Consider the following 5,880-nt stretch of genomic DNA (forward strand, 5'->3'; position numbering starts at 1 on the left):
GAAACCAAGAAAAAACCCAAGAAATGTGGACACGCCTCGGGCATTAGCTCTACTTCTCTTCAGGAGGTGTCTCTTCCCCGGTCGCAGAAGAAGAGGGCAGGGATGCAATAGCTCGGTGGATGTCCGGGACTCCCTCTTGACTTAACCCGGCCTCTTCGTATTGCACAGAGCATAGGTCAAAACCCTGAGCAAAGAAGTCAAAGGATTGGTCTATCACCATCTTCTTGAAATCCTTTGAGGCCAGAAAAGCTTGCTTCCACTGAGACTCGGTCATCAGCTGCTTCTTCAAAGAGGAGTCGACAAGCCCGCCTCTGTCCAAGCGGCAACCAGCCCTGCTTGAATTTTTTCGATCGCAGCTCGATGCATCTCCGTCTCTCGCCGGGCAGCCTCCGTTAAGGCCAAAGCCTTGCTAGTCTCCTCTCGGGCTTCCCTCAGTTGGTTTTGAAGAGCCTGGGATGCCTTTAGATGAATCTCTTGGGCGGCAGCCAGTTTTCTTTGCCATTCATCATGGGCCTAGGAAGTTTCCGCCCGGGAGCTCTCCAGGGCCGAGCGCAGAGCACCAACCTCTGCGTCATGCATCCCCTGCAGCTGTGCGGCATTAAGGCGAAGCTGGGCCATGCGCTCCTCGAAAGAATGAGTTTTCTCTCTTTCCCGATGGAGGACGGAGTTTGTTTCCTCCAGAGCACTGGCCAGCATGCATAGGCCCTGCGGGACAAAAGTGGGATAAGGCAAAGGAAGCAAGGAAAGAAATAAGGCATTGAACCTGTACTCACAGTATAGGCATGGGATAAGCCTTCGGAGAACTTGGAGGTAGCACCCCGCACTGATAGAGATGTTCTCTCCTCGGGCGAAAGCAGACTTTGGACCGCTGCAGCCTTCGAAGAGGTGGTCCCTGACAGGAACAGGGGAAATCGAGAGTTCCAGGTAGATGAATTTACTCGGTTCCCCCAAGCGCACCCCATATGCTCCATGCTAGCCGAGGGGATGTTCCAGTTCGAGGCTGGAGACTTGTCGGGATTTGCCGGGAGAGTTGGAGAAGAAGAGACAGGAGCAGTAGTGTCCTCCGGGTCGCTCAGAATGATCATGTCAGGTTCCCAGAGGGCCTTCCTCTTTCGCCGGGAAAGCGGAACTTCATCCTCCAAATCCTCAACCGATAGAGGTGGGTTGGGTTGAGATGAGGTATGTGAGGAGGCTGGTACAGTATCCACCAAAGCTCCATCAGGGAGGAGTGAGAGAGAAGTAGGGGGGAGAGAAGCCGGGGGCGGGGGCACTGATACAGTGGCCGACAAGCGGGGAGGGCTGGAAGGGACAGCACGACTCTTTTCCTCTTCCCTGGCTTTTTTCCGCCTTTTCGCTTAGGCCTTGGTTCTCTCCTTGGCAGCCTGCCTTTCTCTAGCTCGCTGGGCAAATTCCTCTCTCATCACGTCCGGCGAATCTGCCATAAGAAAGCAATATATTAGGGATAGGATGCAATAAACAAATCAAAACAAACGACAGGAAGAGAACCATAACTTACCAGGTTGAGCTCCCGAAGCACCATAAGCGTCGATCACCTGGTTAAGGGGATCTTCCACCCGGGTACTCAACCCTTAAGCTATCATATTCTCAGGCGTGAAAAGGACAGGGGAAGAGAAGTTTTTGCTGCCCACTAAAGCCAGGCTGCGAACATAGGGCTCCTCAACCCTATAGTTTTCAGGGAGTTCAGGTTGAGGGGGAAGGCTGGACAAAAATCCGGTCCTAAAAGAGAAGGGGACCGGAGGGCGGATAAAGAAGTATCTCTCTCTCCAGCCCTTCAGGAAAGAAGGGATATCGGACAGAAAGCGAGCATTCTGCCGGGCGGCCAAAGAAAAGGCCCCCTCGTTAAAACGGCAGGAGAAAAAGTAGTGAAAAATGAGGGGGGTGATGGCTAAGTTGTGCATTTTAAAAAGAATGTAGGTGGATGCCATAATGCGGAAGGAGTTCGGATGGAATTGATTAACCGGAACTCGGAAAAAATCGGCAACCGCCAGATAGAAGGGAGGAATAGGAAAGCGAAGACCACTACGGACTTGATCCCGAAAAAAGGTATAACAACCCGACGGGGGGGTATCGGGTGTGCTCCCTGATAAGGGGCGGAACAAGGTATAAGATAGGGGGATTTCTCCCGAGTTACGCAATTCCTCCGCCGCCCCCTGCGACAAGGTGCTGGGAAGATGGGTGAACCATCCTAGGGTTGGCGGAATAGAGGCAAGGGGGAGGGGGTTACGCACTTTCTTTTTTCCTTTTCCCCTCGCGTTGGAGGACGAGGCCACGGGGTGTTTTGTGTGAGAAGTTTTTCTAAAAAAGCGAGGTCGGGAAGGAAGAGCCGAGGCGGAACGAGCATCGCTCGACTCACCGCTAGGCTCTTCGTCTCTGGGCGAGCCTTTGGCATTTGCCCCGGAGGTAGAAGACGTACCAGTAGACATGAAGGAAGAAAGGATACTTACGTAGTTACGAGGCGAGTGAGAGCATGCGGAAGACGAATGACGGAATTTGGAGTGAAGGACAGATGATCGGAGGCAATCGCGCGAGAAAGAGGAGACAATGAGGAGGTGAAGCAAAAACACGAGTATTGGAGTATTAATAAAAGGTCTGGGCAATCTGAGCCGTCCATTTTGAATTAAACGGAAGAGATGTGCAAAGCGTGCTTGGGAAGCTAAAACGACCTCTGACAAAGTCTCTGACAACGCGTACTACAAAGCATCTAGGGCTGACGTGGAGCTCAGTGTGTTGCACAGGACCACCGGGGAAGGGCCATACTAATCTCTCGGGACAGCGAAACAAGTTCTAGCCCGACTATTTGCCGGAGGTGTAGTGTTATCCTGGTATGCTCAGACGATGGGTCCGGGGTCATCTTGCAAGATGGGAACCCAGCATCATCCCGGGTGACGGGCCCGGGGTTGTCTTGTAAACCGGGAACCCAGGAGCTCCCTCAGGGGACTCCCTCCCGGGTGACGGGCCCGGGATTGTCTTGTAAACCGGGAACCCAGGAGCTCCCTCAGGGGACTCCCTCCCGGGTGATGGGCCCGGGATCGACTTGTACACCGGGGACCCAGAAGCTCCCTCAGGGGCCCACAGATGAAAGGATAAGTATCCGGAAACCAGGGGCCGGTAATACTCAGTGGGCCCAAGGTCATTTTATATAAAATGAAGCCCATACCTCTTTTACGTGTGGCAGACTTCTACTGCAAATCAAATCATTATGAATCACGCTGTCACGGTATGGGTTCCTCCTAGTATTACGGGATGTCTAATCACACGTGATAACCATCCTATCACAATAAAAATTGTCAGTTAGGCCATACTGGATAATCATAAAAGAGTCAGGTCAGCATGTATAAATACCAGGCTCCTATGCCTGGCCAAAGGGGACACGATCACTTTCTAGCACACACTCACTCTCTAAAATTTTCTAAGCCCACTCCATATATCTAAAACCATTTCTTCCTGGGATTACACCCACCCCCGGGGCATTCATTTTATGATGTTCGCATCAATCCCCACAGAAATAACTGCCCCCGCGCAATCCGTCATCCCTCTTCCTCCCGTCGACCGGCATAATGGCCAGGTTGGAATATGTGGCAAGCACGACGGGAATCTAAGATTTCTAGAATTTGATGGATAGAGCCTGAGAGTTTGGGTTCTGAACAATTATGGTCGCGGAGACAATTGGTTGCTGCAACATAGAGCCAACGATATTCTTCAAGATGTCCATCTTGAGTGCGAGGCATTGAGAAACAAGACCGAGCTGAAGCCCATATGTTTCCATCCGTTCGATCCAGACGTCGTCTACTTGGGATGCCATCATGTTTTTCTATCTTACAACATGCGGGAAGGAAAATCGCAGGTTCCCAAGACTTGTCATGCTCCTAGAGATGAAAGCCGACACTATAAATGGCGTCGTGCTTTTTGCCTTGTTCTTCCGCCGCTTCCACCTCTGATTCCCTCGTCGTGTCTCTCCGAAGGAATGAAGGGAATAAATCTTACTAGCTAAGGCTATTATGATTTGGATGATGTTCTATTTGAGTTTATACATTGTTGGTTTCGATGGATACACGTATGGGGTGTTTAAACCATCATTTGTCTTGTTACATGGTTTTTGTTCCACTCATGTTGTTCATCGGCAAGAAATGTTATTATTCTTCTGTTGATGGAAGAATGATTTATGCTTTTACTATGTACTCAATAGTCAAATTGGTGGAGCGATAGATGGGTGCTTTGATGACTCATTCTATTTTTTTTTTTGTTGTTATTTTTGAATTTATCTGATTTTTACTCCGTTCAATATAAATTTTTAGATACTAACCCAAATTAAAGTGAGAGAACAGAAAGAAAATAATATATAGCTTAGACTTGTGGTAGAGTAAGTTTTTCGTGATGATAACGAGTCGATTTTTTATTAAAAAAAATAGTTTTCATGAATTGAGTTGAGTTAGTGATCCGTGTAAAATTGAGGTGTGAACAATCACATAGATGTGAGGGCTTTGGATATGATAATTTTATTTTGGTTCCTCATAATTTTCTGCTTTTGGAGGCTTCATACAAAAGACAGACGTATGAGACGATGAAAACTCCACCAAATATATTTAACTAAGCATCATTGTATCTTTTAATAAAGTTTTAGCTAAAAGGTATGTGAGGTTCCTTAAATTTTCTAAACCTTCTATTATAGCATGAATACAAAAAAGGGAAAATTATTCTTTTGGTACCGTAAGTTTGTCAATTTGTGATTTTGGTCATCTATATTTTCACATTTCAGTTTTAGTCCGCTATCTTTATTTTTTTGGTAATTTTAGTCATTTTTTCAATGTGGCGCTGATGTGAAGGTGACGTATAAAGTGCCACTTAAGTATTTTCGAAGAAAAATGACTGAAATTACCAAAATTAGAACATGCAGGACTAAAACTGAAGTATGAAACATAGAGGACCGAAATCGTAACGTAACTAACATACAGGACCAAAATTGCAGTTTTTCCTACAAAAAATGTTAACATTTTTTTGTAAATAAATAGAGTTATTTGCACCAAACACCCCTGTAAAATATTGAAAACGCACACTTTTCCCTTGTGAAATTTTAATAGGCATCTTCAACACTGACCTTTTAAAAAATTAGCACACTCGCCCATTCAGATGAGTGATTGTTGCGCACGCGCCCCTTGTGCGACTGGGCAAAGATTTTGATATTTTTTTTGCACCAAATACCCCTGTGAAATATTAAAAATGCATATTTGACCCTAGTGAAAATAATTTTTAAATCTATTCAACTCATAATAAACAATTTTTATTAAAATCTAATTATAAAATATTTAGCAAACACTTTTCATTTTATTAATTTTATTTTTAATTTTAAATTTATTATTATTATATAATTATTTTCTAAAAAATATTATTATTTTATCTTGTTATCATTATTTTATTAAACTTTCTTCTTGTTTCCAACTTCTCAATTAAAAATGCATTCATAAACAAGATTTAAATATCTAAAAGTACCAAAATATTAAATCAAAATGATAATTTCATGCATATTACTTTTCAATTTAGGATTATAGATTTTTGAACAAAAATCTAAATTTTTTAAAATGCATTACAGAATTTGCATTAAATAATAATACACAATATTAATATTTATTAAGATCTAATTATAAAATACTTTTCAAACATTTTTAATTTTATTTATTTTTAATTTTTAATTTTTAATTAATTTATTTCTAAAAAAATTATTACTTTATCTCGTTATCATTATTTTACCAAATCACTTCGTGTTTTCAACTTTTTCATTAACCATGATTCATAAATAAGGATTTAAATATTTAAAAATACCAAAATATTAAACTAAATGATAAGTTCATGAATGTTACTTTT

This window comes from Henckelia pumila, chromosome 2 (assembly GCF_033568475.1).
Source record: "Henckelia pumila isolate YLH828 chromosome 2, ASM3356847v2, whole genome shotgun sequence".
In the NCBI taxonomy this organism is placed as follows: Eukaryota; Viridiplantae; Streptophyta; class Magnoliopsida; order Lamiales; family Gesneriaceae; genus Henckelia; species Henckelia pumila.